At 42.8% G+C, this 13,093-nt stretch overlaps 1 protein-coding gene across 3 annotated transcripts in view; it reads right to left on the bottom strand.

The window, feature by feature from the left end:
- The window catches only part of Mrtfa (myocardin related transcription factor A), a 199,486-nt gene extending 186,802 nt beyond the window's left edge, over positions 1–12,684 (bottom strand). For 2 of the 3 annotated variants that reach the window (XM_021258949.2, XM_021258948.2), the window contains exon 1: positions 12,431–12,675. The gene's annotated coding sequence lies outside the window, so the exon portion shown is untranslated. Of the gene's footprint in view, positions 1–12,430 lie in introns of all 3 variants that reach the window. The other variant, XM_021258947.2, reaches the window with a different exon arrangement.
- Between the last annotated feature and the right edge of the window lie 409 nt (positions 12,685–13,093).

Here is a 13,093-nt window from a genome sequence, read left to right as displayed (position 1 = left end):
TGAGTATTCAGTTTCAGTCTTGTAAAGAGTTCCTGGGATGGCTGGCGGTAATGGCTGCACAATGATATGAATGTACTGATATGAAACAATACACTTAAAATGGTTACTACAGTAAAGTTCATGTTGTATGTTTATTATCACAATTTTTAACTACTGGAGTAGAAAAACCTATTCAACTGCAAACATGAAGAAAGGAAGGGTAATCTGAGAGCAGAGGCCACAGACACAGGCCCAGAGGACAGTCTCAAGCCACAGAGACTTCCAGGCTTTGAAATCTAATAACAATTTCCCTGCTGGATTTTGACATCACTTAGGCCAGTGACCCATTCATTCCTTGCATTTTTTCTCTTCTGAAATGGGAATGTCTATAACTGCTATACTATGCCTATACCATGCCCCACAACATTGTATTCTGGGAACAGATAACACATGATTTACATGAAGAGAATTTACGATCTGGAGCTGATACTTAAAATGAGATCTTAGACTTGAGTTGACGCTGCAATGGGTTTGTACTTTCGGGGACTGTGGAATTGGATGACTGTACTGTACTTCACATGTAGGGCAAAGAATAATCTCTGGGGGCCAGTGAGCAGACTACAGTAAACTGAAAACACCCCTGAGGGGGACCAGGCACCTGTGACTATCATCCTATAAAGAAAACTTTTAGAAGGAGAGGGAGATCCTTGCAGATGTAAATAAGTTAAGGATGCGACATGGGGAGATTAGCCTGGATTATCCAGACAGGCCCTAAATGCAATCACATGGCCCTATAAGAGAGGAGGGAGTCAGAGATTTGACAAAAATGGAGAAATAGACTGACAGCAATTTGAAGGTTGAAGTGATGATACCACAAACCAAGGAATGCCAGTAGCTAACAGAAGCTGTGAAAGGTAAGCAGACTCTCCTCTAAAGCTTCTGAAAGAATATAGCTCCAGTGACACTAAGTTTAGCCCAGAGAAACCGATTTTGCATGCCTAAGAAAATAAATGTTGTTATAAAACACCAAGTATATAGTTATTTGTTACATCAGCCACAGGAAACTAAACAGATAATTTAAACAAGGGTAATTATGGTGGAGATGTTAAGGAGTGATGAGATTATAGACATATTCTGAAAACAGAACAGGATTTGCAGATACAAGTGGTACCTCAGTTCACGAACTTAATTCTTTCCACGATTCTGGTCGCAAACCAAACTGGACAAGAACTGAATCAAATTTTGCCATAACTTCAACACTGAACCTAACCACTGAATTTGATTCAATTCTCATCCAATTCAGTTTGCGACCAGAATCATGGAAAGAATTAAATTCGTGAAGCAAGGCACCACTGTAACTAGATTCCATGAAGTAAGAAAGACAAGTTTCTTGCCTTAGTAACAGAAAACGAGTTATTGTTTCACTAAACTTTGGAAAAATTAGCTCAACAACATGCAAGTCAGTGGTGACCACAATGAAAATGGTTTTGGTAGAATCTGGGACTAGATAACAGAATAGAGGTCAGACTTGCCAGAGAAAGTGGGCGTGGTGGCACGTCCCTGTAATTCCAGCACTCAAGAAGCTGAGGCAGGAGAACTGCCACAAGTTTAAGGCCAGCCTAGGCTACATAGCAAAACCCTAACTCAAGAAAAAAAAAGAAAGAAAATCCAGAAAGCCAAGTGTAGTGGCACATGCCTGTAATCCCAGTACTCTGAGAGACTGAGGCAAGAGATGGTAAACTGAAGCCAAGCCTGAGCAACTTAGTGAAACCCTGTCTCAAAATAAAACAAGGGCAGTTCAGTGCAAAGGCCCTGAGTGAAAGAAAAGGAGGAGAGGGAGGAAGGAAGCTACAGTACTAGGATCTTATAATTTATTTTGAATAGTGTATTGTTCTCTTTCTGGTTATGCTATTCATCTGTTCATTGCCCTCAACTTTATCTAGCTCCAATCTTTTATAGACCAAAGTTCAAGTAACAAGTTGGTAAAGTTTCAACCCACTATGTTTAAGGGAATACAGGTCAAAGGAGGTATGTTCAGAGCACTGCCCTTTGAGCAGGAGAAGGGGTTTCATTCATTCGTCAAGTTTTGTTTGTTTGTTGTTGTTGTTTGGTATCAGGGATCAAACTTGGGACCTTGCTCTTGTGAGGCAGGCGGGGCGGAACCACTGAGCTAAATCACCAGCCCCATTCATCAAGTATTTATTGAGCACCTGCTACATGCTATGCCAGGCAATATGCTGGATACTGGGAATACAGAAGTAAAAAAGATATACATGGTCCCTGGCTTCACAAAGATTATGAAAAAAAAAAAAACATAAGGGCTGGGGATATAGCTCAGCATAACAGTACCTGCCTAGCATGCTCAAGCCCCTGGGGTTCAATCCCTAGTAAAGCAAAAAAAAATTTTAAAAGCACAATTGTAATTACAGCTCATGCTACAAAAGAAATTTTCTGGCTGCTATGAATAATTAACATGTACTGAAGGACTACTGTGTGTTAAATGCTTTACATGTAACTTTGTTTAGTTCTCAAACCTATCTCACCAGGAAATAGAGATTTTAAAAGATGAATACTCTTGCCCAAGATCACAGTGCCAGTGAATGGTACAGCCAGGATGGAAAACAGCCATTCAACCCAAAATGGATCACTGTATCTTCAACTACTATTTCTCCTACTATTTCCATTGTGGGGAAACAAACTATGCTTTTAAGAAACAAAACAAGTAAGTGCCCAGAAGAGGTAGGCAGAAAGCACTACAAAGGAAAAGTTTTGAGAATCCCTGCTCTAGAAAGAGCTTTCTAAGTTTTCTAAGCTCACATGATGAAGGTGAATTTTGGAGAGTATTCAAAAATCCCTTAACACTCTCCAAATAGAACACAAGGTTACACTATAATTAACTCAGTTTTATTTAGGCACCCAATGGGTTATGTTGAAAATAAAATGTCATGAATAGCTTGTCCAAATTGTACAAATCGTGTCCACTTTTCATTCATACTGATTTGCTACATTCACCTTCAGAATCGGCTCTCAGGAAAGGGGGGGCTCGATCATGCTACAAAGGCTAATTTAAGAAAATGATTAAATAATTATCTGACTCAATGTATACAAAGATTCATAATGAATACTACAAAAATAAACCATACCATCCTATGGACAAGTTCTGGGTAAAGAAAATCTAAATTTATTTCATTTTCAACCACTAATGTATGATTTCATCATGTTCTTGGTTCCCTATTGCACTCCAGACCACCCTCACCACCTCCCCGTAAAAAAGTATGAACAGAAAGGAAATAGCAAGAAGACAATGTAAAATAGTTCACTGAATTTATAAAAGAGGATAAAATGACATGTCATTGCCATCAACGTCATGACCTTAGGAAATAAACCTGGAGTGTCAGATTTAAAGACTAAAAGGGGGCTGGGGATTTAGCTCAGTGGTTCCAGCCCCTGCCTCTCAAGCGCAAGGTCCCGAGTTCGATCTCCGCTACCAAAAAAAAAAAAAAAGAAACAGCAACAGTTCTTATTCTGGGCCGGGGATTTGGCTCAGTGGTCTTGCCGACTGCTGCGCAAGGGCAAGGACCGGAGCTCGATCCCTGGTATCAAAAAAAAAAAAAAAAGCCATTTAGAAGATTAAAAGGGTCAGAAACAGAAGCTTTAGCTCAGAAAAAGTGATTTTCACTGATACAAGGGGTAGGAAAGAAAATAACCCTTATAATTTCTAAATTCTCTTTCCCTACCTCAAAATAGACAAGTGCATATAGCAAACTCAAAAAGACTACTTCAGTGGGCTATGGATGTAGCTTGGTGGGGACAGTGTTTGCATTTTATCCCCAGCACTGAGGAAAAAAAAAAGGCAGGCATGATGGCACACACCATTAGTCTCAGAACTCTAGGAGGCTGAAGCAGGAGGATCAGAGGTTCAAGCCTCACCTGGATAATTTAGAAACTTAATGAGACCCTGTCTCAAAACAGTTTTTTTAAAAAAGGGCTGGAGATGTAGCTCAGTGTGAAAGCTCTGGGTTCATTCCTCAGCAATGTAAAAAGAAAACTAATTTAGGGCCAGGGATTTAGCTTAGTGGTTCCGCCGCCTGCCTTGCAAGCGCAAGGACCCGAGTATGATCCCCAGTACCAAAAAAAAAAAAAAGAAAACTAATTTAAATATATCAATCATATTAGTAAGCATAAAATCAACAAAAAAGCCAAGGCTGAGCAAGTATTTCAGTGAAAGAGCACTTATCCAACCTATGCAAGGCCCTGGGTTTGAGCCTCAGCAACACACATACACACTTAAAAAGAAAGCCAAAGTTTCAACCACAATAAAACCATTCTGACACCAAAAGGCAATGCAGTATACCCTCAAGTACAACAAGAAGACAATTTTCTGGGCCAGGGATTTAGCTCAGTGGTTTTGCTGCCTGCTGCGCAAGTGCAAGGACCCGAGTTCAATCCCTGGTACCAAAAAAAAAAAAAAAAAAAAAAAAGAAGACAGCTTTCTGAGTTCCTGTAAATGTTGTGGTAGTGAAAATATGCACAAATTAACCATGATTAAGAGACCCTGACATTACTTAAAATATCTACAGTTAAAAGGATACTAAAACAATAACAAAAAAAATTCTAAAAATTTGGACATTACAGTACACCCTTATTTGGTAGTACTTATTGAACAACTTAACAACACATGAGGTCACGAATTATAGTTTTCATTTTAAGAACGGCAACAAAATACATATAAGAGGTATTTCAAAGAATATTTTAAGAGCTATAATACCTTGATTATTACCACAAGGAATTCTCCCTGTTACGGATTTTTACTATGCTAAAGACTTGGAATAGGAAGAGACATTTACTACAGGCAAAAATGTAGGCACCTCAAACACACTGTTTTAGGGAGTCAGATCATTTAATTCAGACAGATACGGGTTCAAGTCTTAACTGTGATCTTCCTAAAGTAGTTCCTCTCCAAGCCTGTCATTCATCTACAAAATGGTGCTACCATTTATTTCACAGAATGGGGGTGAGATTTAAGGGAGTGATCACAACATGTATCATAAAGCAGATGCCAGGCACTTCCCTTTACCTTTCTCCATATCCTTCCAACAACCTCATGTTGTAAGAATGAACTCCAGGGCCAGGGATTTAGCTCAGTGGTTCTGCCGCCTGCCTCACAAGCGCAAGGTCCCAAGTTCGATCCCCAGTACCAAAAAAAAAAAAGAATGAACTCCATTTCACAGATGAAGAAACTGAGTCATAAGTTGTAGCAATGAGCCTATCACAGCTGGTGATTATCAGGATTGAGATGCCCTCACACCCTCAAATTGTCATGTAACTTCTTGGCTATACTCTCTCAGATTAAGGGGTCCAGAATTTTTTCAAATTATATCCACTGTACTTCAATTTTTTGTTTTTTGAGACAAGGTCTCATTATGCAGTTCAAGTTGGCCTTGAACTCACTAGTAACCCAGGCTGGCCTCTAACAGCAATCCTCCTGCCTCAGCCTCTCAAGGGCTGGGATCACAAGTGTGCACTACCACACCCAGCACCATTAATAACTTTAGAAGACAAAGACCTGTAAATAGCCCACCCACCTTCAAATTCAGTAACAAATTTAAGATACACTCCAGATTTCAAAAAGAACTATCCAAATTCATTACCACCTCTCATTTACATGGGCAATAACTTCTAAATGCGTATTCATAAGAATGAGTGGGGATCCAAGTGCAATGGTACACACCTGTAATTCTGGCTACTCGGGAAGCTGAAGCAGGAGGGTTGCGAAGTTCAAGACCAGCCTGGGGAACTTAGCAAGACCTGTCTTAAAATAAATAAAAAGGGCTAGGGATGTAGATCAGTGCTAGAGCACCCAAGAATTTAATTTCTAGTACCACAAAAAAAAAAAAATGAAAGGGGAGCCAATGAAGCAGATAGCACAAAAGTAAAACTGAGGTGGGCGGGGGATGTAGCTCAATGGCGCCACATCGCCCTAGCAAGTGCAAGGTCCTGAGTTCCATCTCCCGTACCAAAAAAAAAAAAAAAAAAGGAAAACAGTATTTTTTAAAAAAGGAATTTGAACAATACTCTTTCCAAGGATTCTACAGACTTTTTATTACTGCTATCTGAGCAGACCTTAAACAATGGTTGAGGAAGTAGCCTGGACTCAGCTGCCAGGTTGTCACGGAACCTCAAACCACTTGATTTCTCAGTCTCCAACCAACTTACACAGTGAGAGTTGAACGACAGTGACTGAACCACAGAACAGAAACAACTTAAGCAGTTAGTTCCATACAAGGCACACTGGCAGATCATCCAATTTCTGATTTAACACCTTCAGTGACAGTGAACTCAACTATCTTCTCTCTTCAGACCTGATAGAGAATTAGTATCTTTAGAAATCAAGGCAGCTTTTGGCTTGTTTTACAAAATGAGGATTAGGATCAGGGAGCAATGAGCTATATCCCAGCTTTTTTTTTTTTTTCATTTTGATGGTGTATTAGTTACTTTTCTCATTCCTGAGACAAAATACCTGACACCCAAAGTTAAAAGAGGAAAGGTTTATTTTGGCTCACAGTTTGTAGAGGTTTCAGTCCCTAATCAGTGGGGTCCAAGGCAGGGTGGCATGGCAGAGGGTTATCACAGAGAAGAAAAAATAGTTCATGGCAGGCAGAAGGCAGCAAAAGCAGCAAGCAATAAGCAACCCTCTTTCTATCCCTTATATCCTATCCAGGCCACCCAACCTTAGGGTGGATAGCACTCACACCCAAGGTGGGACACCTTTAATCCTAGCACCACACCATGAATCAATCCTAGCATCATATATTCTTGATTCCAGCAACACACACCCTAGATCCAGCCACCTCTGAAAAGCCCTACCTATGACTGCATGAGGCTTTGGTGGGACATCTAGACAAATCATAAGAGATGGCCTTCAACTTGGGATCCTCCTGGCTCAGCCTCCTGAGCAGCCAGGATTGCAAGGGTCCCCCTGAGTCTTGTTTCAACTATGGAGTTGGGCTAAATAAAACCACTGGCTCACTCTGCTTTGTGAAATCAAAATTCTCTACACTACATTACTGAATTGGAAAAACATGCTGAAGTAGCAATAGTTGACATTTAAATGTCCCTTTCTGAATACTCTTATCATTCTACATTCACCTCTGAGTCCAACCTCATTCAGTCAGTCAGTGTACGTTACTGCCAAAAGCCAGCAACCATGGATCCTAATAATCACAATGATGATGGGCATGTAAAACTGTTTCAAGGACTTTTTATTTGCTTAATCCTCAGCACAGCAATATAAAGTAGGCAACCTTATTATCCCCATTTTACAGCTAGTGAGACAGAGAGAGGACAAAGTATCAGTCACAAGGTCACTCCTACAGCTCCCAAGTGGAGCCTAGATTCCAACCCAGTTTGACTCTATAATTCATGTTAACTGCCTGTCTATCCCTCTGTTAACATAATTTTTTTCAGTATCAGAAATATGAACCCACCCTCTCCTTACACACAACAATCAAATATTTGCCCTTACTGTCATTACTGGCCTACATTACTGTACTCACATTTCATGTGGGTTGGGGGTGTGGTTCGATGGTAGAGCACCAGTCTGGCATATACAGACTTGGATTCAATCCCCACCACTAGGGAAAACAAAATTCTGTGGCCCTAATTCAGTGTCCATTTCCACATATTAGCTAACCCTGTGGAAGGCACGCAGTATTTTTAAGTATTAAAAAAATGAGAGCTCTTTATCCAGCACAGCGTGATGGCACCCATTTGTAATCTCAGCACTCCGGAAGGCTGAGGCAGGAGGACTGCAAGCTCCAGCCCAGCCTGGGCAATTCTGCAACTTACTGAGACTCTGTCTCAAAGTTTTAAAAAATATAAAAAGGACTGGAGATATAGCTCAGTGCAAAGGTCCTGGATTCAATCCCCAGTACCACAATATAATAAATAAATGGGGATGTATTTCAGTGGTAGAGCACTTGCCTAGAATGCATGAGGGCCTGGTTTCAATGCCTAGTAGCACAAAAGTAAATTAAAAAAAGAAGGAAAGAAGAAAATATTCCTTATATCAGTTCCAACTATCATCCCAAGCATATACACTTTTATACACAAAGAGAAAATATTTGTTCATGATCATTTTATAATCAATATTTACTAAGCACTTAGTACATCTCGAGAACAACTCTTGAAGCCAGGAATGAAAAAAAAGCCCAGCATAGGCCTATAATCCTTGCTCCTCAGGAGGCTAAGGCAGAACAGGAGAGTCACTTAAACCCAGGAGTTAGTTCAAGACCAGCACAGAGAAAGCTCACTTAAGAAAAAAAGGAGAAGAAAAGAAAAACAAGTATCTTTGCCCTTGGGAAGCTTACAGTCTGGTATATGCTCTTACTATATAATATTCTCTCTAAATGTAACAAAGCAATCTTTTTAAATATGATTTCAAAATTCTAATTCTTCATTTATAAATTAATTGGCTATATGTCTACAGATTTGTTTTTTGGTACACAGATTTAAACTGTAGTCTCAAGAGAAGTCTATGTTTAATAAACTCTGTATAATGCTTTGTTTAGAATTCATGTATATCAAATGTCCTTCATTTTATTGTATGTGTCCACAGGCCACATCTTTCAGTACCACCACATTTATAAGCATAAAATAGCATTACAGAAAAACTTTATTACAGTAACTGTTAGTGACTCTTAAATCAAAAATGAAACTTTATTTCACAGAAAATAATTTGTGACAGATGTAGGAAAATGATACTAGAACGTGGACAGAAAGATCTTTCTAATCTCTTTTATATTTACTTCCAAGCCAGGTATGGTGGCACATGCATGTATTCCCAGAACTCCAAGATGCTAAGGCAGGAGGCTGGCAAGTTCAACCCCAGCCCTGGCAACTTAGCAATTTAGAGAGACTCTGTCTCAAAATTTAAAAAGAGGGGCCAGGGATTTAGCTCAGTGGCACCACATCTGCCTGGCAACTGAAAGGTTCTAACTTCAATCCCTGGGTACCAGAAAAATAAAAAAGATAAACAAAAAAATTTTTAAAGGGAGCTGGAGCCAGCCATGGTGGTGCACACCTATGATCCCAGCACTCAGAAGGCTGAGGCAGTAAGATCACTGGGAGTTTGAGGCCAGCCTGGGCTACACAGTAAATTCAAGGCCAAACTGAAATACATAGTAAGCCCTGTCTCAAAAAATACAAGGGGTAGGGTGGATACAGCTCATGTGAAGGCCCTAGGTTCAATCCTCAATATCACACACACAAAAAAATTACTTCCACAAAGCACTATTAAAGAAAAGGAGCATACTACACTCCTAAAGCAGAGATTCAAGCCCTGGCTCCATCACTAACTGTGTAATGCTGGTTAACTTATTTAACTACCTGAACCTCAGTTTCCTTATCTTAAAGTAGAGGTAAAACTGACCTCACGGGGTTCTTGTGAGAATTAAGCAATACATTAGAAGCCTGGCTCAATGCCTGGAGAACACAGTGGACATCCAGAAACATTAGTTTCCTTCCTCTTCCCCAGGGCTGCTAACTGCTGTCAGGTTTGTCAGGAGCTTTTCTGGTTGGAATCCTCTTTATCAGAGCCAAGCAAGGCTCAGCTCGGATGTCAGCTTCTTTATGAAGCCTTTTTCTTTTTTCTTTTAAGACAGGGTCTCACTTTGTAGTGCAGGCTGGCCTTGAACTCACTCACTATTGTAGCCCAGGCTGGCCTCAAACTCGTGATCCTCCTGCCTCAGCCTCCCAAGTACTGGGATTACAAGCGTGCACCACGCCCGGCTACGTGAAGCTTTTTCACACCTCCAAAGGAAAAGCTCTTACAACTCTGAGTTTGCATCCACGTTTTATTTCAGTTTCTCAAAATCATGTCACTTTCTGCCTCTCCCATTAAACTGTGAGCCTGAGAGCAAAGATGGTATCTCAATAATCTCAGCTCAGAGAAACAGCTGGCACATTTCAGGACTGGAACAAAAGTTTGCTGAATGAATAAATGAAGTTATTAAGAAGTACCAGTAATTACTATTGGGTGACCCAAACTTCATGATTTTGCCCTTAATGGATTGAGATCCTTTTTAATACTTTCTTGAATCCCTCCTTCATAGCATTTGGCAGATTACTAAGAACATGGAAAGTCTACAATAAATACTTTTGGATGATGGAATCCATATTACACTTTGGTCTCTATGTTTTAACTCTAAATAAAAAACCCTAGTGAATGTGACTTTGGGAAGTCTTTTTTGTTTTGCTTTGCTTTTTCTTTTTGGTTTTGGCAGTAGTAGGGTTGAACTTGGCACTGAACTACATACATCCTCAGCCCTCTCTTTTATCTTGAGATGGGGTCCCATTTAATTGCCATGGCTGGCCACAAACTTATAATCCTCCTGCCTCAGCCTTGTGAGTAGCAGGAGTTACAAGCATGGAAAGCCTTTTTAAACAGGAGCTCTTAGGGCTGGGGATTTAGCTCAGTGGTTCTGGCACCTGCTGAGTAAGTGCAAGGTCCCGAGTTCAATCCCCGGTACCAAAAAACCCCCAAATAAACAGGAGCTCTTAGCTGAATATGATGGCACACACCTGTAACTCCAGCTCTCTTGGGAAGCTGAAGCAGGAGGATTACAAATTCAACCCCAGTCTGGGCAATTTAGTAAGTCAGCAAGACCTATCTCAAAAATTTAAAAAATCAGCCAGGGATTTAGCTCAGTGGTGCCGCTGCCTGCCTCCAAAGCACAAGGTCCTAAGTTCGATCCCCAGTACCAAAAAAAAATTTTTTTAATTAAAAAGTACTAGTCATGTACACTAACTCATGTAAAAACCCTGGGTTCAACAACCAGTACCGCAGAAGTGGGAGGCTGTTCTTAACGGTACTGCCAAAGAACTGAAGAAAACACTAGAGCTAACCTACAAATACTTTTTCCTTGTGATTGTCTATGTATGCACATACTTTCCCTTTGTTTTTTCTTTTTTGCAGTATGGAAATCGAACCCAGAGCCTCACAAATGCTAACCAAGTGCCTACCACTGAGCTAAATGCCCAGCTTTTTTTTTTTTTTTGAGGTTGAGTCTTGCTAGGTGGCCCCCAACATTCAATCCTCTTGCCTCTGCCTTCCAAGAACCTGTTACAGGCTTGAACCACCACACCTGGCCCCTGAATGTGTTTTTAAAGAAAGTACTAATAGTTTGCTTCTAATTCATTTCACTAAGAAAATGGCTATTATAAAGCCCTTTGATTTGCTATGGAAAAGGCAAACATTAGGCAAAACTTAGATTAATTTTTAGCCAAACATTCCCCACCCTGCAGTCATGGCCCAGCTGGCTGTACCATTTCACCCCTGGGAGGCAGCTGCTTTCAACAGTAAAACCGCATCAGTAAAATGGGGGGGGGGGGTCTTCTAAAGTAAAACACTCAGGTTTAACTTCTTATTGAAAATCAAGCTTAAATTATAAGCTTTGGCTTCATTTAGAAAAGATCTTGAAATATCTCAAAAATTGGCAACTTGGTGACATTCCGCAAATCTTACAGGTTTGAAACTTGGTAAAAACACATGAAGCCCAGATGTAATTTAACTGCTGTAGCTAAGGGACGTTATTTCTCACACCTGTATACACACACTTCAATCCACACCGAGACTGGCAAGCAGTAAACTGTCCACCAAACTGCCCTTCAGTTTCACCACATAACAGAGAGAAAAGAGAAATCCTGACAAAGCCAAGCTGGGCTTAGTGCTTTAAATACACACTACTCTACACAACAGCAAAGCTATCTTGGGCCCTTACCATGTACCAAACACTGTGTCAAACATTTTATGTTAACTCTTACATTCAACACTTACCAATCACCCTATGTGATGGGCACTATTATTATCCCCGTTTTGCAGCTGAGAAAGCTGGAGTGGAAGATTACACAGGTAGCAAATGGCAGGTTGGGGAGTCGTCTGGAAAACGCCAGAGCTCCAGATCTCAGTGCTTTCTTCTGGTTACGGGGGCGGGGGCGATGTAATCAAAGCTTCCCGACACTTTCGAGTTGGACACTCTGCTGTCAAGTTTCAAATCTACACAAGGCCCCAGCAAAGCGGATGGCATTCGGGCTGTCGCGAGGCTTTCTATCCAGGTCTATCTCTTTCCATAAGGAGACTCAGGATTGCATTTGGATCCTGGGCGTTCGCAGAGACCCCGGAAAAGCGCCGCAGTGAAAAGGGACCCGGGGCGCAGCGAAGGCGGGAACCTCCGCACCCCCGACCCTGCGCAGCAGAACCCGGCCAGGCGGTGCACAAGTGCACGGCCCAGCAAAGAGCCCCGGACTGCAAGACCCCTGCCCCGAGCGGGGGGGGGGGGGGGGCACGAGGGCGCCGCGGAGGGCCGGGGGCACGCGCGGCGGGGTCGCGCGGCGAAAGGATGCTCGGGCGGGGCGCGGTGGGGGAAGGGTCCCGGCCCCGACTCTCACTCACCGCTTAGCTCTCCTCCTGGCCCAGGCGCTGCGGTCTGCCCCACTCTGGCGCCAGCTGCTCACGTCTCCTCCCGAGGCTCAGCGTCCAGCCAGGGTCTGCGAGGCTGGAGAGAAGTCTGAGCGAGCGGAGGGCGTGCGGGGAGCGGCGAGCGGAGCCGAGGGCGTGAGGAGGGTAGGACGGTTGCTCTCGCCGCCACCAGGGCCACCACAGACACGGACACCGCTGGCTCCTCTCGGGCAAGGAAGCTGCGGGCCCTCCCACCAAACCCGCCTCCCGCCTCCTGTGCCGCCCGCCGGAGGAGTGACAGCGGCGTCGGCCAATCAGAGTCCTTATCGAGGCCGGGTTCGGCAGACTGAGGGGAGTTCGGAGAAGGAAGGAGCCCGAGAGAGGCGAGAACGGCGGCGCGACTTCCTGTGACTGACAGCGAGGCGCAGCCAATGGGCAGCGAGGAGATGACCTCATCACCGAGGGAAGTCTGGAACTGAAGGAGCCGCGGCGAGGAGGTGGGAGGAGGCCAGCGGGCGGAGGCGGGGCTCTCGGCCTTAAAGAGGCCGCAGTCCATTGGGCGCCCTGTCCGGAGAAGGGCGGCGGACCGGCTGGACCGCTGTGCTGCCGAAGGGTCAGTGCCCACTGCCAGATCCTGCCGCAGTAATCCTCCAGAAC

Source organism: Heterocephalus glaber, unplaced genomic scaffold (assembly GCF_053883595.1).
Source record: "Heterocephalus glaber isolate CG9 unplaced genomic scaffold, H.glaber_assembly_v1.0 deba00001444, whole genome shotgun sequence".
NCBI classification, from domain to species: Eukaryota; Metazoa; Chordata; class Mammalia; order Rodentia; family Bathyergidae; genus Heterocephalus; species Heterocephalus glaber.
This window is presented reverse-complemented; position numbering and strand designations above follow the sequence as displayed.